The sequence below is a fragment of the Theropithecus gelada genome, chromosome 13 (assembly GCF_003255815.1).
Source record: "Theropithecus gelada isolate Dixy chromosome 13, Tgel_1.0, whole genome shotgun sequence".
NCBI lineage: Eukaryota > Metazoa > Chordata > Mammalia > Primates > Cercopithecidae > Theropithecus > Theropithecus gelada.
Genome location: NC_037681.1, coordinates 4,322,595 through 4,345,617, shown reverse-complemented (window position 1 = coordinate 4,345,617; position 23,023 = coordinate 4,322,595). Strand labels below are relative to the sequence as shown.

At 43.4% G+C, this 23,023-nt stretch overlaps 1 non-coding gene across 1 annotated transcript; it reads left to right on the top strand.

The window, feature by feature from the left end:
* Positions 1-9,298: 9,298 nt before the first annotated feature.
* Positions 9,299-9,410, top strand: LOC112605530. The gene has a single exon (XR_003115508.1). It is a non-coding gene; the product is annotated as a U6 spliceosomal RNA (small nuclear RNA).
* Positions 9,411-23,023: the final 13,613 nt, after the last annotated feature.

Here is a 23,023-nt window from a genome sequence, read left to right as displayed (position 1 = left end):
CTCCTCCTCCTCCTCCTCCTCCTCCTCCTCCTCCTCCTCCTCCTCCTTCTCCTCCTCCTCCTTCTCCTTCTCCTTCTCCTTTTTCTTCTTCTCCTCCTCCTCCTCCTTCTCAGGACAGTGTCTTGCTCTATCACCCAGGCTAAAGTACAATGGTGGAATCATGGCTCACGGCAGCCTCGACCTCCTGGGCTCAAGCCTTTCTCTGCCTCAGCCTCTTGAGTAGCTGGGATCACAGGCATGCGCCACGATGCCCAGCTAAGTTTTTAAAAAAATTTTTGTAGAGACAGGCTGTCATCATGTTGCCCAGGCTGGTCTTGAACTCCTGGGCTCAGGTGATCTTCCCACCTCAGCCTCCCAAAGTGTTGGGATTACAGGTGTGAGCCGCCACTTCTGGCCAATCACTTGGTTCTTGTTGGGCATTCATGATACCGTGTGAGAAGAGCTATGGTACCAAGTAGAGAGACACTATTGTAGCCTAGAGGTGGAGCTGGCAGGGAGGGCTGGGCAGGGCTTCCCAGAAGAAAGAGCATTTAATCTGGGCCTCAAAGAAAAAGCAGGTGTTTTCCAGGCAGAGAACACGGGGATGGGCATCCCAGGCAGAAAAAGCCGCTCAGGAAGGTGTGATGATGGAGAAGAGCTCCCAGCACATCTGAGGTGAGTCATCAATGTGTCTGGGACACAGGGCTTGGACTGAGGAGTTGCTTCAAATTCAGATGAGAAGATGGGTGGCTCCTGATTGCAAATTCCTTGTGAAAGAGATTTTTTCAGGGAGGCTCCAAGGAATCATCCAGGTATTTCAGGCAGGACCCAAATTTTTATCCTGGGTTCCCCAGATCAACACCGGGCCAACACAGATGCTACTGGGTCCTCAGCTCTTCCCAGCCACACCCTCCCTCCCCTTCTCCCTCCCTGATTTGTGTTTAGCGCAGCACCATGCTGTGGTTTCACAGTCAGCCTGACCCCTGCTTCATCTTCCCTGACCAGTTCATCTCCTTCATGCATGTGTTGAAAGACAAACTTTGGCATCTTAAAATTTTAAGGAGTTTATTTGAGCAGAGAATGATTCATGAATCACAATGTGCCAAATTGCAAGCAACTCAGGGCTCCACCCAGGGGGCACCGGAAAAACTTTTATAAGTTGTTCAGGAAGCGAGAGGAAGAAAAAAATTAATTGGTTAAGTGGAAAGTCTCTAGTTACAGGATAGTCGGCGGTTCCCGATTGGCTAAGCTTAAGTTTCATTTTCTTAGTCAATGACCATTCACTCTGGGTTGGGTTTTAGTTTACTTAGGCAGGAACCCAACATGCTGAAGTCATCTCAGCCTAATACCTTCCCAATTAATTATTTTAACACATGGTAACTCATTTCTGCTGGCCCTTCCCTTGTGAACTGTGCCCACGGGCCACCCAGGCAAATGCAGGCTTCCTCCTACTTACTAGTGGTACTGTCCCAAGTTGAATCGTGTTCTTATATAATTAAAAAAAAACATTTCAGCATGTAAAATAAGCCAATTCTGTATCAGGACACAGAAGAGGAAGAGGACATAAAGACTTAGAAGGCACGTCTCTATGACTGAAGGACACACAGTGCAGATGGGAAGACCAGACTTTGTGAATAAAAGCTCATATTTATTGACTGCAAGGCACCCCAAATAGCACTTAGAATCAAATTCTGCAGGACTCTGGTAGAAATAGTGATGGGACTTTCTGGCATTAGGGATTTAAAAGTAAGGAATGGAGGCAACTTCTGACAGGTGCAGTTCAGAGATGCCAAGAGTTTTCTTCTCCCACGCCCCAAGGCTCATCCCTTAAATTCCTTCTCCTCCCTAGAAACCACACCAAAGTCTTCACTCCAAAATCTAACCAGGCTAGAGGGTTATTATTATGCGAATTCTAGGGAGAGGTACACTTTAGGTCTTATCCACTATTTACATCTAAGAACGAACTGGTAGGTCTGGAGAGAGACTAAACAGACAATTAGAACACAGTGTGGCCAGCTTTCGGTCAGGCAGCACCAGGGAGCAGGGTGGGTGGGGAGGGAGAATGTGTATGCCTGTATGTGCATGATGTGTCCATGTATGTGCATGTGTGTGCTGTGTGTGCATACATGTTTACAAGAGACTCCAGATGCAGGCAGCAGTTGATTCACAGAAGGGCTAGTCTTTGTTCCAAGAAGCTGTGGAACAACTTCACACAAGAGGGCGATGAATCCAGGGTCTCCTATAACCTGCATGTCCTGAGTCATACCACCAGGATTCAAAAATCTAGTCACTCTTCCCTTTGGCCCAAATTTTCATCTCACAATCCTAGGCCCTCATCTCGCATCACAATAGCCCCTACAAATACCTGCTCAAAATGTTGTACAGAAAACTCCGCAGGACACACAATGCTTGTCAGTTTTAGGGAAATCTAAACTCAGATTTAGTGAAGAATAATGAAGACAACTTTAAAGGATACTAACTTTACCTTGATACCATTCTCTAAAATATACAACTATTTCATAAATGAACTTGACAGAAACAAGTGTAACGAACATAAACAATAAAGTTAACATCTTGGACTGAAGCACTGGCATTCGGGTTACCTGACTTTATTTCCACTTGGATTTTACATTTGCATAACCAAAAGGGTTCACCAGAATTCTACCAAAACTGAGTCTATCTATCCCCAGAGCAGATTCCAATCTCCGCCCTCAAAGGCACAGACTCCAAGCTGTCTAGAGACGTGATCCCGGCGCCCATTTCTGAGGCCGGGAGCCTGCAGTGTGGCCTTTGGACTAAAGATGGCGACAGAGATCAATGTTGGCACTGCCTTTTTGGGGCTAGGTTCTGAATGAGCTCTAACATTTAATTCTTCAAGTACTTAGCAGCTACTCTGTGTCAGCCCTTGTGCCTCAAATCGCCACCTCACTTACAGTAGATATATCCTTCCACGCAATGCGTGAGAGTAGAACTGGATCCTGTGAAAACTTCAGCAAGTCTGGGTGCCCATTCTTTTGGGTAACAATTTTGTTAGCTCCCGCTTGTCACGAGGGACACAGCCCCTGCTCTCTAGGAGTTTAGAGCTTAGGAAGGAAGGCAGATATTAGACACATACGCACTTTGACATTTTTCCCACCTGTGTGAAGGAGCACCACACGAATGCTTGATCCCTTCTGCCCGTGACGGAGACATTGCTGTGAATCTGTCTCGGGTACGCTCATCCCCTGCAACTCCCTTGGAAGTCCTTGCCCAAGCTCTGGTGGCAGAATTGGGTGACAAAGGATGCTGGGAGCCTTGAGTTCTAGCAGAAGCTCTTCCACACTGGACTATTTCTCATAGACATTTTCAGAAGGTTCATAGTCATAGGACCCATGATACAAAAAATAGCACTGGTTATGTAAGTTTGTCTGAATAAAGGACAGCAGACTTAGGTATCAGCTAGTTATGCATTTTGTAGACTGGTTCCAGTGCATGCATTCCAGTGAGCGCTCATAAGCTTATGGGAGAAAATGTGTTCGTTTTGATACCCTCTTCCACATGCCTCTCCCTGTTCACACCCTCTGCTTCAGACACTGGTCTCCTCACGGTTCTCCAAAGACACACTCCAGGCACGATGCTACTCCAGAGCTTCAGCAGTAGCTTTGTGTTTTGAACACTTGTTCCCCAATTACCTGCCTGGCTTGTTTCCTCAGTGAAGCCTACACTGGTTACCCCAATTAAAACTGCAATATGCACCCCAATATGCACCCCCTCGAATCTCAGCACCCTTAGATTACCTATGGTACTATCACTATTCTAATACACTCTATAATTTATTTTTTATTTACAGTACTTTTTTTCCTTCATCCTCCACCAGGGTGCAAGATCCACAGGGCAAAAGATTTTCTTTTTGCCTTGTTTATGTATCACCAGCATGCACAAGCATTTATGATGTGTCAGACACTCAGCAACATTTGCTGAATGAAGAAAAGAACCCAAATAGGATCCCCAGAAGGGTCCTACTTAGAGGTCATGCTCTGTGGAGAATAGCACCAGGATCCCTATCTAGATTTATCAGGAAAGACTGTGGCAGCGGGTGGGAGTAGTGGGAAAAGGGTCTAGTCCTTAGAAGGAGGGCTGGTGAAGGGTGGACAGAATCTCAGGGCTCCCAGTCAATGTCTGAAGCACTTTGCATGGTGTCTCAGTTATCTATTGCTGAGTAACAAACCAACCCACAATGCAGCGATTTAAAACATCAATGATTTATTATTCCTTCTGATTCTGTGAGTTGACTACGTGGTTCCTCTGCTGATCTTCCCAGGTCTCTGCTGCATTCAGCTGGAGGCTCAGCTCAATTGGAAAGTCCAAGATAGTCTCTCCCATGTCTGGCTGTTGGTGCTGATTGTTGGTTGGGGGCCTTGGCTCTTCATGTGTCCTCCCATCCTCCAGTAAACTGGAATGACTTTCTTACATGGCTATCTTAGTGCTGCTTCTCAAAAAGGGAAAGGTAGAAGCTGCAAATGCTCTTGAGGCGTAGGGTCCAAAACTCACATTTGTTAGGAAGGACTGTGACAGTGGGTGGGAGTAGTGGAGAAAGGGTCTAGTCCCCAGAAGGGGGACTGGTGAGGGTGGATGGGATACTGGAGCTCCCAACCAGTGTCGGAAGCACTTTGTCATATCCTGCCTTATGTTATTCACTCCTGCTATAGCCTATTGGTCTAAGGAAGTACCAAGGCCAGCCCTGATTTATGGAGATGTGGATAGAGAAATGGATTCTTCCTCTCAAAGGGAAGATCTGCAAAGAATCTGTGCCCAAAGTCATTGTAAACAAATGGAAGAGGAGGGGGTAAAGCATAGGTTGACTGATTCCTGAATGTACACTCTTGACCATCATGCTATATGCTGCCTCCATGAGAAACTGACATGATTGTGTAGCTAGCAATTCATTCATTCATTCATTCTTTCTTTCTTTCTTTCATCAAATGTTACTGACCACTTGCAATGTTCAAGTGCAGAGCTGAGCATGGGTCATATAGAATTGAATGGGTCCAGGACTTGGTGCTCCTAAGGAAGATGAGAAAGCCAGCCTTACCCAAGCTCTCTCAAATCTTCTTCATCTTGCTCAGTGGTTTTAATGCTAGCTAGGAGCCCAAGGGAAAGGGTCAGTCCTTGGAAGGACTTCCAGAGGAAGGCGAAGTCCAGCTGGAGTCCCAGTCTGTACGAAGTAAACTGGGAGAAGCAAGGACAGGCTTAAGGCTTAGCTTCTGCACCAGGGGCTATGTGTAAGGTTTGACTTCTTAGCCTTCTCAGGTTCGCACACTACTCCTCATTCCTTCATGCCCTCCCAAGCCCTGAATTTGATGTTGAGCAACAGTGAGAGCTTAATCAATGACTTTGAATGATTCGTATGCAAGCTGAGAGGAATATCAACAAATGTTTTGTCAGATATTCCCAAGAGTAGCTTGACCCAAATCCAAGATTATCTCTATGGTCTGCCCCTTTACATCAACTCAGGATGTTGTTGACATTATATATTTGCATGCTTACTATGTTAAAAATGCACTATCAGGAAACCAGAGGCTCTCAAATGATCTTAACCACTTATATCAGGATCAGCTGAAATGCTAGTTAAAAATGAAGATTTCTGGGCCTCTACCCCTTACTGGCTAACAAAATTGTGGGGCTGAGCCTAGAAAGCTGAATTTCTAGGCAGCCTGTGGATTATTCTTACAAAGATTCTGAGGATCTCCAGCCTCTACGGAACGTCACTTCTTCCATGACCGTTTCTGCCACTGATGCTGAATAGACAGAATCCCTCCTTACTACCACCACCGGTAACATGTGCTTGTCACATAATTTAAAAATAAAGCCCCCTGCTGAAAGTCACAAGTCAGCCCCACAGAAGTTAGATCCCAATCAGGGAACGTGACGCTCGGTACGTTTATGTTCCTATGACGAAAAAGGGAATAACTAAAACAGGAAGTTGAAAATCAAACTTTAACTTTCCTGTATGGAACCATGCGCCAAATTCTGACCCTCTTTGTTGCTCTCTGCTCGTGTGCGTTAGTCATAGGAGGTCATGGAAAATCATCCTCATTATGAGAGGCTGCTCATCAGTCATTACCTCCACACCCTGCCGGGGAGGCAAAGTAGGTGACCGAGCACGCAAATTCAGGGATGTTTGGCTCAGAGAGTTCACATCCCCTCCTAACACAAGAGACAGAGACACCAAGGGTTTGAAATCCAGTAGGGGTGGGAAGTGCTTTGCCTAGGGCTGTCTAGTGTGGAGTTAGGAATGTTTTCTGGGGGTGAGTGTTCAAGTTAGATGATGCCTCCTTCCCTGTTCTGGAGGTTGGGTCCTCTTCCATAAGGTATTGTCCTTTGGTACAGCTTTGTTGTACTATCTAGATGGTACCTTCCGGGCGTGGCCAATCACTTGACCAAAGGGATGGGAGCTTTTGCTCTGAAGAGATCCTGACAAGAGAATATAGGTGTGGCAGAGCCCATTCCTACTCCCCACACACCCTGCTGGCAGTAGGTAGACATTTATCCCTTTATCAGTGTCCTTATGTGGCACCAGATGGTGAGCTCCTAAGGGATAGGGGCCTTGGTATTTTTATTTCTAGATAGAGTCTTGCTTCACAAAACAACAGAGATACAGTCTGAGAAAAGTGTCATTAGGCGATTTTGTTGTATGAATATCACAGAGTGTACTTACACAAACCTAGATGGTACAGCTTACTTACTACGCATCTAGACTATACCGTATAACCTCTTGCTCCTAGACTCGTACAGCATGTGACTGTACTGAATACTGTAGGCAATTGTAACATGATGGTAAGTCTGTGTGTATTTAAACATATGCAAGCATAGAAAAATGTAGCAAAATATGATATTGTAATCTTATGGGACCACCGTTGTGTAGACAGTTCATCCTTGAGTGAAACTTCATTATGTAGCACATGATTGGTCTCATAAATGAACATGAAGTGATTGGGCCACCTTATATAGAAATGCGGGGGTTTCCACTGTGTAACTCTAGAGGGCGCCACTCACATGTTGATATCACAGAATTGAATCTTTACTGTAACAATATTATGACAGTTGGCTATAAAGTGCTTTGTACTAAAACAATAAAAACCATCATTTCTAATAACTTTCTAGCTGGTGGGAATAAAATCAGAATAGGCAGCCTGCTGCTAATTCACTCCAAGGAGCCACAAGTTGTTAAAGCAAAGAGCACAGCCAGATCAGGAAGTCCATTAAGGCAAGCTATAAACCTGGTGTTTATTAGGAGGGCAATATGGAGTCACCATGGATTATTTCAAGCAGGAGAGTGACATGATCAGACTGACCTCCTAAAATAGTTGCTTCTGGCTGCCGACTGGAGCACGGATTATTGGCATGGCCACTCAAGTGGTTTCCTGCAAGAATTGTTAGACACTCATCATCTCTCAATTCTTGCAGGAGATTTAAGGCATCTTTGGGAGGTAGAGTTGATAGATTTTGGCGATTTATTGTAGGCACAGTGAGAGAGTCATTGTGAAGGTTTCTTGTTTTGGTGTCTATTAGTAGATGTCTCTACTAATGAATGGTGATTCTATTGATGGATGGTGATTCTATTCACTGACATAAGCAATGCTGGAGAAGAAAGTGGTAGTTTGGGGGCAGAGAGTGTGGAAATGATAAGCTCTGCTTTTGCCTATGTTGAATTTTGAGATGTATATGAGCATCCAGGTAGAGGATTTCAGTGGGCAGTTTCATGTGTAGACATGGACTGCAGGAGAGAAATTTGGAATGGAGATATAAATTTCAGAGTTTTCAGCACAGGATGAACTTATGAGGTGAATGAAATGAAGAGAGAGATTAGTTTAAGAGAGGAGGTGGCCCAGGAGAGAGAGATATTTGAGAGGCAGGCAGAAGATGAAAAGCCTTCAACGGAGGTTTAGAAGGAGAGGTCTGGGGAGGCAGAAGGAAAATCAGGAGAAGAGGAATCATGGAAGTCTATAGAAGAGGGCTTTGGGGCGAGAGCCAGCAGTGTCAAATACTAACAGTAGATCAAGTCTGGAAACATTTAAAAAGTGTCCATTGGATCTAGGAGCTAAAAACTCCAGAGTGCTTTCAGGAGAGTGATTGAGCAAAAGTGAAGATGAAGCGAGTGAGTAGAAAGTGAGAACACAGCGACAGTAAGTAGGGAGAATTCTTTTAATGACTTTGGCTGTGAAGGGAGAAAGAGAAGGGTGTAGCTAGAGGGAGTCATGGGGCTAAGGGAAGAAACTGTCAAGATGTGGCAGGTTCAAACAAGTGTGAAAGCTGATAGGAAGGAGCCAGTGGAGAAGGACAGGTTGGAAAAAACAGGGCGAGGTTACAGTATGAGTACATGCATGAGCTCTCAAGCAAACCTGCCTGAATTCACATTTTCACTCTGTTATTTCTCATCAGAGAAAACGGAATGAAATTGATGTACTCAAATTACTTTAAAAATGTTAAGTGTAGGAGAGTCATGCTATTGTTATTTTCTAGTGAATCTGGGAGCAAAGAAAAATGTCAGTGACTGGCTGGGTGTGGTGGCTCATGCCTGTAATCCCAGCACTTTGGAAGGCTGAGGCAGGCCAGTCACCTGAGGTTAGGAGTTCGAGACCAGCCTGGCCATGCTGGTGAAACCCCATCTCTATTAAAAATAAAAAGTTAACTGGGTGTGGTGGCATGCGCCTGTAGTCCCAGCTACTAGGGAGGCAGAGGCAGGAGAATCGCTTGAACCCGTGAGGCGGAGGTTGCAGTGAGCTGAGATCATGCCACTGCACCCCAGCCTGGGTGACAGAGCAAGACACCATCTTAAAAAAAAAAAAGCCCGGGCATGGTGGCTCACACCTGTAATCCCAGCACTTTGGGGGGCCGAGGTGGGCAGATCATCTGAGGTGAGGAGTTCGAGACCAGCCTGACCAACATGGAGAAACCCCGTCTCTACTAAAAATACAAAATTAGCTGGGCATGGTGGTGCATGCCTGTAATCCCAGCTACTCGGGAGGCTGAGGCAGGAGAATCGCTTGAGCTGGGGAGGTGGAGGTTGCAGTGAGCCGAGATCATGTCATTGCACTCCAACCTGGGCAACAAGAGCAAAACTCTGTCTCAAAAAAAAAAAAAAAGTCAGTGACCTTCCTTAGAAGTAGCAATAAATCTTTTCAATATTTATACCATTAAAAATTTATATCATTAAAAATATGAAAATACGTTTTCAGTATTATTTCCATTTATCTATTTATCTATGTTTCATGTAGCTATTGCTGTGGAATAAACCACCCTTAAACTTAGTGGCTTAAAAATAGGAATCATTTATTTTGTGCTTGCTTCGGCAGCACATGTACTAAAATTGGAACAATACAGAGAAGTTTAGCATGGCCCCTGTATAAGGATGGCATGCAAATTCATAAAGTGCTCCATAAGAAATTTTTTTTAAGAGAATATTTATTCTCCTTTGTGAATCTGTAATTGGGCAGGACTCACTAGGGACGTAGGGACATCTTGTGTTCACTCCATTCAACATCAGCTGAGAGGAGTCCAAGGGTGGGAACTGGACTGGTCAGATGACTGCCTTACTCACAGGCCTGGTGAGGCTGGATCTCTGCTGGGAACTCAGCAGGACTGTTGGCCAAACCACCTTTGCTTGGCTTCTTCATGACACCTGGGCTTCCCCACAATATGGTGAGTGGGTTTCGAGAGTAAGGGCTAGGAGAGAGAGAGTCAGGCAGAAACTGTATAACTTTTGATGACCTAGCTTCAAAAGTCATTCAGCATAACTTTTGCTTCATTCTATTCACTAATGTCAGTCTGCACTCAAAGGGAGGAAAATCATACTTCAAAGGGAGGAGTAACATACACTCAAAGGGAGGAAAATCATACACCTCTTAATGAGAAAAGTCTCAAAGAATTCATGGGCATGTTTTAAAATCAGAACAGTAACAAGTTGCCAATTAGGACAAGAAACTACAGGTTTCATTTTCAGGGTTGTTTCTACAGTACGTTGAAACATTTTCCGAAACTTCAGTGTCTTACGCTGATTAGTAAACATAAGGAATTTATGTTCATAACAGATCCCCCTGTTGTTCAAATATTTGCAATGACATATTTATTTTAACTAGGAACAGAAAAGTTGGAGATGGCAGCCGGGTGTGGTGGCTCATGCCTGTAATCCCAACAGTTTGGGAGGCCGAGGCAGGCAGATCATGAGGTCAAGAGTTTGAGACTAGCCTGGCCAACATGGCAAAACCCTGTCTCTACTAAATATACAAAAATTGGCTGGACTTGGTGTCTTGTTCTTGTAATCCCAGCTACTTGGGAGGCTGAGGCGTGATAATCACCTGAACCTGGGAGGCGAAGTTTGAGCCGAGATGGTGCCACTGCACTCCAACTGGGCAATAGGATGAGACTCCATCTCAAAAAAAAAGAAAAAAAAGAAAAAAAAAGAAAAAGAAAAACAGAAAAGTTGGTGATAGCAATGGATATTTATACAGGTTTTTATAATGCACAGAAAAAAAAAGTGTTAGTCTTGCGGCTGTTCTCAGTTTAATGCCTCTCAGATGAATTCTTTGAACAAGTTTATGTTGCAGAACCACTGAAGCTGTGAAGGAGTGGGGGTCACCTGTATCAGAGACCTTTTTGCTTGTATGTTAATTCTGAAGACTAGAAGCACTATAAGTGATATTATTTGTATGATAAGCAACAACTTAAGCCTTTGGGCTCTTAAGATTTTCTCAGCCGAAATGAAATAAGAACTAAAGGCAGTTTCATTTAATAATAGTGGGATAAAGAACATAGAGCATTTTTCTTCCCCTTTGTGTAAACATGGTTAAGTAAAGTGGGTGTAGAGTAATAAGAACCACTACTTCACAGGCTTCTGGGGGGAAGACTGAGTTCGCTCATGCACTCCAAGCTCTTACCACGGAGCCAGACACACCGAGGTACTGACTAAGTGACTGAGGATGACTGATGATGTGAGGGCCTTGAGGAGGCTAACTGGGACACAAAGCAAATGCAGAGAGACTGGCCTTGGGTAAGAGTGGGCTCCTGCTTCTATTGAATGAGAGAGAAGAGGGAAAGCATAAAGAGAGTTTCAACAGGTTTTAATGTGGGCTGATGGGGAACTGAGAAAGTGTCCTTCTACCAGCTTCTGTTACTTTGCTATAAGTGAGGAAAAGGGAGATGGACTAGGAGATTGAAGTCAATGAAGAAGACTGGAAATATTTTCTGTGGAGATGGATCAGCCAGCTTATTATAGAAACATGAAAGGTTTGCTAAGCAACCATGAGGCCAGTTAGTTTGGATATCAACAATGTGCAGGGTGAGGTTCTGTTATGTTCTCCTGAAGGACTTAGTGGCTTTGGGTTAGAGTCTAGGAGAGTGGACCTTGGACAGATCCAGAGCTTTGCCCCACAGTGCAATGGGAGGGCAACAGAGCCAAGCAGTGGAGAATATTGATGAAAGAACGGTCCAAGTGAGCAACTGAAGGAAGTGAAGACCTCCAAGGAGGAGGTGGTAGAGCAAAGTTGAGCAGGTTAAAGGACTGAAGGTTTCTGTGTGGTTGAAATACCAGAGCAATAGGAATAATGGAGAGAGAGAGAACAAGACCACTATCGGTTGTGGTCAGAGGGTGGTACAGTACTTTTTACAGAGAGGTCATGGTGTTAGTCATCCAAACGGACATTAAGACTCCTTGGGGATTAGGACAAAGAAGAGAGCTTGGTTCCAGTGCCAAATATTTAATAAATACGGGAGAATGACTAGGCAGTCAGTAGCTGAAAGCTACGAAGAGAGACAGGATGGTAAAAAACATTAAAGGACTGAGGCTTTTGTTTGTTTTTGTTGTTGTTGTTGTTTTTTGTTTTTACAAAGGCTGGAGAAGTCACAATCTGAAAACATCAGTAGAGAGATGACCCCATGCTGGTCCTGTGATATCCAGATGGTAGGGGCATGAGCTTCTTCTCCTTAAGAAAGATGCAGGGGAAACATGGTCCCAGAGGACAGCCAGGTCTCAGCCAAGGCATGAATTGAGAAAACAGTTAGAAAAGAGAATGGAAAAAAATAGATAGGTTTTTTCATTTAAAAAGTAACTATTAAGGACCTGCTCTGTGCATGGTACTGTTTTGGGCATTGAAATGCATCTGTGAATAAGACATAGTAAGGAATTTGCATTCCAGTGGTAGGAGACAGACAATAAACGCCTGAGCAAATACATGCTCAATATAATTTTGGATAGTGATACAGCTGTGCAGAAAAAATATGCTATTAGATGAAGAGTGAAGGTGTGCAGAGAAGTGGAGGTTTGCTGCAAATTGTGTTCTCCAAAGGAAATGGAGAGTGCCGTGGGAGTTGTGTTGACAGTAAGCCTAGATAGATTTTATTGCATTAATGCTTGCTGGAATAAATAGCTCTACTGAATAGCAGATGGAAGAAAGCACACTGGGCTTTGCAAATCATCACTGTGATGCATGTAATTTTGCAGAACTGCCAGGGTTTCTCACAGCAACTCATTTCCATTGTGGCTCCCTAGAGAGAGCTGTGGCCACTGCAAGATTTCTCCTACCTGCATGACCTCATGGCCAGCAACAGACAATTGCAACTTCTGCCTATGGACTTCATGGGTCAGGGAACCACTGGAAAGCAAAGCAGTCACTTGCTGTGTGGGGGTTGGAGGAACTGGAGGAAGCCTCTGAGGCCCCTTGCATGCAGCTCAGAGACTAATAGCGTTCTCAGGTCGAGCAAAGGGAAGTGGCTAGCACTTTAGACATGACACTCATTGAGGCTTGGAGGAGACGTTTTTAGGGCAAAGAAAGGGAAGTTTTACTTCACTCGTAGTTAGTAAACATAAGACATGTACATTCTTAATAGATTTCCAAATAACATTAGAGGAAGACCAGGAACAATTTTAAGGGGATAGAGCTATAACTGACTGGGGTGAGAACTGGGGACATTTGGGAAAGAGTCCTCATTCCAAGTGGCCTCAAGGTCAGTATCTGGGCTCCTGTGATTCTCTATGATGCTCTGATTGGCCACTGCCACTCAGGCTCAGACTGGTGTCCCCCTTGTGTGGTTTTTCTTTATCACGTATCCTATAGTCCTCTTTCCTGATTCTCCCTTAACCTGTGCCTCTTCTTGAGATCATGAGGAAGATATTATTTTCTAGTTACAGTTAAAGTCTTTCCTTTTTAAAATGACCTAATTAATTCATTAATGCCTCATTTATTCCCACCTTTTGAGCTTTCATTATATTCAAGACACTATTGTAAAAAATAGAGACTTAAAGATAAAAATAATGTTATAACTCACCAAACAGGGAGAAGAGATAATTTTTTTGAATGATGCTACAAAATAATGTAAATGTTGGGTTTCCCTTTACTCCACATTATCTCCTTCAGGCATCTCTAAGCTTCAACCAGAACTGACAGATCTTTATCTTTAGTGCATTTTTCTCTTCTAGCTTCCAGGTTTGTACATCCAGTTTCCAACTGGACACTCCATTTAGCATCCCATCTGCATCTCAAACACAACACAACTCAAATGGAATTAACCATCTCCCTGACTACCCTTAGAATCCATCTGTTCCTCCACCTCTTGTATCATCTTTCTCAATGAATGATGCTATTGCCGCCCGCCAGTTATCTAAGCCTTTAAATAATAATACCCTTGATCCCTACTGCCCTTCTACATTCAATAGTCACTTCCCATATTCAGTAGTTGCTAGGTCCTGTTGAGTCTACCTAATAAACATTTCTAGGGCTTTCTCTCCATCCTCATGGTCAGCACTGTGGCTTAGACCCTTGTCTCCTCATCCGTAGGTCACTGAGCAACCTCCCAGCTAGTCTCCTTACCACAAAGTCTTGCCTCCTTTTTTGTTTGTTTGTTTGTTTGTTGTTGTTGTTGTTGTTTAGGAGCAGAGACTTAATAGGAAAAAGAAAGAGAAAGGAGAATAGCTCTCTCTTGCGAGAGAGAGGGGCTCCCAAATGGGAATTCCCAGTCTTGCTTTGTTCTAAAGCAGGTCCACATTGCTACATAGGGATGGCACCCTGCCTTTTCCTCAATGGCTCCCCACATATTTGTAGCACAGACAAGGCCCCTTGGATTCTGGGCCCTGTCAATCTCTAGGCCATTTCTCCATTGCCCTTCTGGATCCTTATACATGCAGCAGGTTTAATAACAGCCATTATGATTATGAGGTTCTTAAAGACTCTCCAGGATGCCGTCGTCTGTCGCAAGTTCTGTCTTTGCACAGAACTTGTATCTCAACTTCTGTTTAGAAAATCCTTCCTCTTCTACTTCCCTAGTTAATTTTATTCATACTTCAGAGCTCAACTGTAAACTCAACCCCTCTCGGAAACTATGTGTAGCCCTGCAGCTTTTTCTTGGCAGCCACGAGACCCTGGATCACCCCCAGCATAGCATTTGCCAAATGACATGTTAATTGTGAACCCCTTCCATGAATCTGTAGATAGTTCAAGGGCAGGACTGTGCCCTGTGTGTTTGTATCTCCAGTGACTGACTTGTAGTGGATACTCAATAAACATGTGTTAAATGAATAAATGGGAAAAAGGGAGAAAGAATGAAAGGAAGAAAGGGAAGAAGGAAGAAAGGGAAGAAAGAAGAAAGGAAAAGAATAGGAAGGGAAGAAGGAAGANAGAAGGAAGAAAGGGAAGAAAGAAGAAAGGAAAAGAATAGGAAGGGAAGAAGGAAGAGAGGAAGAGGGAGAGGAAGAGGGAGAGGGTGAAAAATGTAGACTATGGGAATGAAGAGAAGCAATAATTAACTTTAAATCCTACACTAAACAGGCAGTACAGTCTTCAAAGAAGAGGAGATGTTTGGGCCAAGTGTTAAGGTAAAGGGAGGAGTTATCCAGGCAGAGTAAAGGCAAGGGGATTTTTGGACACAGCCAACAATGCACACAAGCAGAGAGGTATGCAAAAGGGTGAAATGTTGGTTAATTTGTTGGGATTCAGTGAAAGACTATAGAAAGTACCCTAGCTAGTTCAATGGGAAAATGTTTCCATATAAAGAATTTGGTTTTTACAAAATCATCTGGAGGACCACAGGAATGGGCTTTCGACTGGACATCTAGGAATAATTGCCAGAGGGACACTCTAAAACTGGCTTGCTGGAGAGCCATCATCTCTGTTACAATCAGGAAGACGCTGCTACACTGCTGGCTCCAGCAACACAGCACTGGGGCCCAGTGCAGGGATCACACAGCTGTTGACTCCAGAAAAACACGGCTTTACCTATAATCCAGAGATCAGAAAGCTGCCTCCTGAAGCATGCTGTGCTTGCTAAAATATGCAGTAAGGAAATAGATGGCTCCAGGTTGGGCGTGATGGCTCATGCCTGTAATCCCAGCACCTTGGGAGGCTGAGGTGGGCGGATCACCTGAGGTCAGGAGTTCCAGACCAGCCTGGTCAACATGGTGAAACCCTGTCTCTACTAAAAACACAAAAATTAGCCGGGCGTGGTGGCAGGTGCCTATAATCCCAGTTACTCAGAGGGGCCGAGGCAGGAGAATTCCTCCGAGAAAGGAGGCAGAGGTTGCAGTGAGCCGAGATCATGCTATTGCACGCCAGCATGGGGGACAAGAGCGAGACTTTGTCTCAAAAAAAAAAAAAAAAGAAAATAGATGACTCTATTTAAATAATGTATTCCAAATTTAAGTCTGCCATGAATGCATCTGCTTAGCAGGATTGAAGTCACATCTGGAACTCTAGCTGTAAGAGAGTCTGAGAAATGTGGGTTTTAGCTTTCCAAGCACTGCAGGAATGAGTTGGATGGATGCTAAGAGAGACATTGAGTAGCCAAGCCACCATCTGTACTACCTCTTCCACATCTTCTGAGGTATAGGAACCAGAAATGGTCTGTATATGTCAGTAGGATAAGCCAGAGCTCTTTGTGGGATGGTTTCCCCTCCTGCTCCCCAGCCATGCTGGGGGACTGTGCAATTTGTGTACCTTTATGCCCATGGTGGAAAGTTGAGCCAACACTCTCACATTCTTCTCAAGTGAAACCTGTGCTCCTTTTCTGGGTTTCCACTGTGCAGCTTAGAGCCCAGCTTAGCATCAGCATGTCTGGGGACAGCGCTCATGGGGTGGCTGACTCACAGAGACAAACCTGATATTCTTCTACAAGTGAATGTAGTACAGTGCATGCGGCTGGGAGGAGAGGTCTTGTCCCACCATGAGCCCTACTCTTCAATAGCTGTGTGACCATTGACAGACTCCTGCAATGTTTTGGATCTTGTTTGGTGCTTTGTGATATCAAAATGCTCACTCATAAAGTGAGTGGTCAGGATAGCAGCCACTGCCACAGGTAACCCAGTGCTTTCTGTGTCTTGCTTCACTTCTTCAGATTCAAAGTCTTCAGTAACAGCATCCATGTGGCCTATAAGCCAAGACTCATGTGCCCATACTCTCCTCACTATCAGGGAGGAGGAAGGGAGTACTTGGTTCTTTCTGGTTATGAAATGGAAGGCAGAGCCCTGTCTCCCACCAAAATGAGACCAGTGTGGAATTTATTCCCAAATGGAACCATGTTTAGTTAATGGGTAGAAAATTTAAAAGCCACTACACTGCGAATGCTTGTATAATTGTACATATTTTTAAATAGAGATTGCTCACTTTTGCTTCCTCCCGGGCATGGCACTGATATCCATGAAATCATAAGTTTAATGGACTGTGTATTTCTATTACATCTTAAAATAAACACATACTAATACTATTAAAACACAGAAATACATCCTGAGATCTGAAATTGATCTTATGTACCACCAGTGATATACATCACATACTTTAGGAACCCAAATGCGAAGTGTTGACAACAATTAGTGTGGCAAATTAATCCTTGTGGGTGGATCCATGTGCATCAGTCAGGTCTCTGTGGAACAAGCAGTGGAAATAGACTTCAGACCAATTTAAACAGAAATTTATTGATTTTTTAAAAAAAAGTATTCAAAAAAAATCAGATTAGTTCCCAGAATTAACAGGAAGGCTGAAGAACTGGTTTAGAAAATGGACAGAGATCAAGGGAGATTTTTGTAGGGGGTGGGGAAAGTGCCAATGAAAGATAGAGAGAGAGGGGCTATTCTGAGAGGAAGGAGCATTCTGCTGTAACATTCTCTTCTTCCTTTTTTTTCTAAAAATTTTTGCGAGGGCTGTGAATGAAAATCATTTTATTTTCAGCATTACTTCTTTTTGTGTGTGATTACATTTTTTTCAATAGGTTTCTGGGAAACAAGTGTGTTTGGTTACATGAATAAGTTCTTCAGTGGGGATTTTTGAGATTTTAGTGCACCCATCACCCAGTGTACACTGTACCTGCCGTGTAGTCTTTTATCCCTCACTCCCCCTCCCATCCTTTCCCCCGAGTCCCCAAAGTCCATTGTATCATTCTTATGCCTTTGAGTCCTTACAGCTTAACACCCACATATATATATATTTGTGCTGCTATAAATATGCGTGTGCAAGTATCTTTTTCATATAATGACTTATTTTCCTCTGGATAGATAGCCAAAAGTGGGATTGCTGGATCAAAGAGTAGATCTATTTTCAGTTCTTTAAGAAATCTCCACACTGTTTTCCATAGTGGTTACACTAGTTTACATTCCCACCAACAGTGCAAAAGTGTTCCCTTTTTTCTACACCCATGCCAACATCTTTTTTTTTATTATTATGGCCATTCTTGTGGGAATAACTTGGTATTGCATTGCTGTTTTGATTTGCATTTCCTTGATATTTAGTGATATTGAACATTTTTCCATAAGTTTGTTGGCCATTCATATACCTTCTTTTGAGAATTGTCTATTCATGTCCTTAGCCCACTTTTTGATGGGATTTTTTGTTTTTTTCTTGCTGATTTGTTTGAGTTCCTTGTAGATTCTGGATATTAGTCCTTTGTCGGATGTATAGATTGTGAGGATTTTCTCCCACTCTATGGGTTGTCAGTTTACTCTCTTGATTATTCCTTTTGTTGTGCAGAAGCTTTTTAGTTTAATTAAGTCCCATTTATTTGTCTTTATTTTTGTTGTGTTTGCTTTTGGGTTCTTGGTAATGAAGCCTTTGCCAAAGCCAACGTCTAGAAGGGTTTCCCAATGTCTAGAAGGGTTTTCTAGAATTTTTGTGGTTTTTGGTCTTAGATTTAAGTTCTTGATCCATCTTGAGTTGATTTTTGTATAAGATGAGAGATGATGATCCAGTTTCATTTTTCCACATGTGGCTTCCCAATTATCTTAGCACCATCTGTTGAATAGGGTGTCCTTTCCTCACTTTATGTTTTTGTTTGCTTTGTCAAAGATCAGTTGACTATAAGTATTTGGCTTTATTTCTGGGTTCTCTATTCTGTTCCATTGGTCTGTATGCTGGTTTTTATACCAGTACTATGCTGTTTTGGTGACTATGGCCTTACAGTTAGTTTGAAGTGGAGTAATGCAATGCTTCTAGATTTGCCTTTTTGCTTAGTTGTGCTTTGACTATATGGGCTCTTTTTGGGACTATATGGGTTCCTTATGAATTTTAGGATTGTTTTTTCTAGTTCTGTGAAAATGATGGTGGTATTTTGCTGGGAATTGCATTGAATTTGTAGATTGCTTTTGGCAGCATGGTCATTTTCACAATACTGATTCTACCCATCCATGAGCATGAGATGTGTTTCCATTTGTTTGTGTCATCTATGATTTTTTTCAGCAGTGTTTTATAGTTTTCCTTGTAGAGGTCTTTCACCTCTTTGTTAAGTACATTCCTAAGTATTTATTTTTATTTTTACTTTTTTGCAGCTGTTGTAAAAGGGATTGAGTTCTTGATTTGATTCTCAGCTTGGTTGCTGTTGGTGTATAGCAGAGCTACTGATTAGTATACACTAATTTTGTATCCTAAAACTTTGCCGAATTCATTTACCAGTTCTAGGAACTTTCTGGATGAGTCTTTAGGGTTTTCTAAGTATACAATCATGTCATCAGCAAACAGCAACAGTTTGACTTCCTTTTTGCTGGTTTGGATGTCCTTTATTTCTTTCTCTTCTCTGATTTTTCTGGCTAGGACTTCCAGTACTATGTTACATAGAAGTGGTGAAAGTGGGCATTCTTGTCTTGTTCCAGTTCTCAGGGGGAATACTTTCAACTTTTTCCAGTTCAGTATAATGTTGGCTGTGGGTTTGTCATATATAGCTTTTATTACCTTAAGGTATGTCCCTTCTATGCCAATTTTGCTGAGGTTTTTAATCATAAAAGGATGCTGGATTTTGTCACATGCTTTTTCTGCATCTATTGAGATGATCACATGATTTTTGTTTTTAATTCTCATTATGTAAAGAATCACATTTATTGACTTGTGAATGTTAAACTATCCCTGCATTCCTGGTGTGAAACCCACTTGATCATGGTGGATTATCTTTTTGATATGCTGCTGGATTCAATTAGCTAGTGTTTTGGGGAGGGTTTTTGTATCATGTTCATCAGGGATATTTGTCTGTAGTTTTCTTTTTTTGTTATGTCCTTTCTTGGTTTGGCATTATGATTTAGTGAGGATTCTCTCTTTCTCTATTTTTTGGAATAGTGTCAATAGTATTGATACCAATTCTCTTTGAATGTCTGATAGAAGTCAGCGTGAATCCATCTGGTCCTGGACTTTTTTTGTTACCATTTCCGTTACAATTACTTTTAATTGCCATTTCAATCTCACTGCTTGTTATTGTTCTGTTCAGAGTTTCTGTTTCTTCCTGGTTTAATCTAGGAGGGTTGTATATTTCCAGGAAATTATCCATCTCCTCTAGGTATTCTAGTTTATGCACGTAAGGGTGTTCATAGTAGCCTTGAATGACCTTTTGTATTTCTGTAGTATTGAAATGTCTCCCATTTCATTTCTAATTGAGCTTATTTGGATCTTCTCTCTTCTTTTCTTGGTTAATCTCGCTAATGGTCTATCAGTTTTGTTTATCTTTTTCAAAGAACCAGCTTTTTGTTTCATTTTTCTTTTGTATTTCTTTTTTGTTTCAATTTCATTTAGTTCTGCTCTGATCTTGTCATATTACCAGAATAGTCTTTCTGGTTCCTTCTCATTTGGGTAGACTGTGTCAGAGGGAAGATCTGGGACTCAAGGGCTACTGTTCAGTTTCTTTTGTCCCTCGGGGTGCTCCCTTGATGTGCTGCTCTCCCTTCCGGTAGGGATGGGGCTTCCTTAGAGCTGAACTGCAGTGATTGTTATTTCTCTCCTGGACCTGGTCACCCAGTGAAGCTACTGGGCTCTGGGCTAGTACTAGGGAGTATCTGCAGAATCCTGTGATATGATCTGTCTTCAGGTCTGTCAGCCACGGATTCCAGCACTTGCTTTGGTGGAGGTAGCAGGGGAGTGAAGTAGGCTCTGTGAGGGTCCTTGTATTTTTATTAACTACACTGATTTTATGTTGGTTGGCCTCCAACTAGGAGTTGGTGATTTCAAGAATGCATCAGTACGGGAAGGATCAGGCAGTGGGTGAGACCCACTCCTGGCCTTAAAGCTCCCAAGAGATTATGTCCTTTATATTTGGCTGTCAGGGCGGGTAGAGAAAGATCATCAGGTAGGGGCAGGATTAGGTGTGTCTGAGCTCATACTCTCCTTGGGCAGGGCTTGCTGTGGCAGTTATGGGGTCTGGGGGTGTGGTTCACAGGCCAATCGAGTTACGTTCCCAGGTGGATTATGGCTGCCTGTGCTGTGTCACACAGATTGCTGGGGAAGTAGGAGAAAGCTGGCAGCCACAGGCCTCACCCAGTTTCCATGCAGTCCACAGCCCAGAAGTCCGGCTTCACTCCCACCATGCCCCACCAACAGCACTGAGTTTATCTCCAGGAAGCTGGTGAGCAAGGCTGAGGACTTGCCCCAGGCTACAAGCCTCCCAGCTGAGAAAACAAGCGAACTCACAGTTCCTCGACTGTCCCCTGGAGCCTGCAGTGGCAATCCACCTCCTTCAAAGGGTCTGTGGACTCTCTCGGCTTTCCTGGTATGTTTCTGTGGAAGTGCTTGGGGCCAAAGTTCACGATGGGGGTCTCCATGCACTGCTCTGTTTGTCTGAGGAGCTGCAAGTTAGTCCTGCCTCCTATCCGCCATGTTTCCTCAGCATCCTCTTCCTTCTTAAAACCTGGACCACACCTGCAATCCCAGCTCTTTGAGAGGCCGAGGTCAGGAGATGGAGACCATCCTGGCTAACATGGTGAAACCCCGTCTCTACTAAAAAAATACAAAAAAAAAATTAGCCGGGCTGGGTGGTGGGCACCTGCAGTGCCAGCTACTCGGGAGACTGAGGCAGGAGAATGGCGTGAACCCGGGAGGCGGAGCTTGCAGTGAGCGAGATCGCACCACTGCACTCCAGCCTGGGCGACAGAGCAAGACTCCGTCTCAGAAAAAAAAAAAAAAAAAGCTGGAAAGCTGGAGATTATTTTGAGGCCAGGCGCATTCATGTTCAGGCCAACAGGTACTAGCTGAGCCTTGTGCTAGTCACAAGAGAAGCAGCAAATGACGAGGTGAGGACAGGAGTCTGTCAGGCCAAGCACTGGCCCCTCAGGGAGACACAGAAGGATAAGCCGTGGTCTTCACAGCTATGAGGTTGGCTTAAAGGTTTCCCTTGGAGGCACTGTGCCACTTCACTTCCTATAGGGCCCACCTCGGAGGCACTTCTATCACCCTCTCACACAGATGAAGAAACTGAGGCTCAGAGAGGTTGAGAAACTTATCCCAGTTAGTAAGTGGTGCCGACAAGAATCAGATTTAGACCGTTCTGACAGAAAGCCATGTTTGTAATCACCATATATTCATGCTCCTTCTTAGCACAGGGTGGCTAACAAGCTCAAACAAGCCAAGATTTAAATGCCACAAAGAAGATCCAAAAGACCTGTGAGGAAGAGGAGACTGCCGGTGGCTGGGCGATCAGGAAGACTTTGTACTTTGTAGGAAAGGAAAACATTTTTTTTCTCAATTCTCATAAGTTCTTAGTTGGAATGGGCAGATTAATAAGAGAAAAGCAAGCAGATGTTTATTAGTATGTATATTTCATATATACACGGGAGACACCCAGGGAATAAGTAGCTTTCAAAGAGGTGGCTTTGAATTCCAGTTTATACAGTGTCTTCAACAAAGAACAGTAACATTTTAGAGACATGACAAGAGAATTAAAAAGGACTCTGAGTCTCTAAGAGTAGTGACTTGTGGAAAGGTGAAATGTCAGATAAAGGCTAGTTTGTAAAGCTTGCTAATGTAAATTCCTCTGGTGCCATCTCCAGACTGATAAGAGTCTTCAAGTTGTCTTCGCTGGTTGACCTTTGTCCTCCCTGGTGAATGCAGTGGGGGTGGGGAGTAGGAGTTGGGGTAGTGAGGGGGTTTCCTTCCAGCTGTGGGAAGAGGCGTTCACATTTTAAGATTGGGAGCAGGAGGCCTGATGTGATTAGAGCTGTGACGTAAAACTGGCATTCACAGATATTTTAATATATCATACCAGTAATCTTTTTAAAAACTTGGGCAAACAACTTTAAATTTTTACAAGAACATTAATAAAAATAACAAGTTGCACCTACTATAACCACTATTTCATAGAAGAAAGGCCATTTTTACATTTCCTCTCCACTCGGTGAGCATGATCTCAGAAGAAAGGACTGCCCTTGTCAAGAGGGAAGAGTTAACAATAGCATCCCAATATATTGAAATATCAAGCCCTGGGCTCTCGATTTTCTCATTTCATTTGGCTCATTATTAAAACTGGCACTGGTCTAAGGACCAACATGTGGAAACCACTGCTCTGAAAGATCTGGCAATAGTATAGAAGGCAGATTGGAGCTGGAGAAGAGAGACTTTTATTCTTAAGGAGCTTGTCTTAGTCACCTCAGACTACCATAACAAAATATCACAGGCTGGGCTGCTTAACCAACAGGAATGTATTTGCTGCCAGTTCTGGAGGCTGTGATCAAGTCTCAGATCATCCACTTGCTGGCTGGCAGACAGCAACCTTCTCCCTTCCTTGGTGTCTGCGCAGGCACAGGGACAGTGAGAGCTCTCTGGTGTCTCTACCTCTTCTTAAA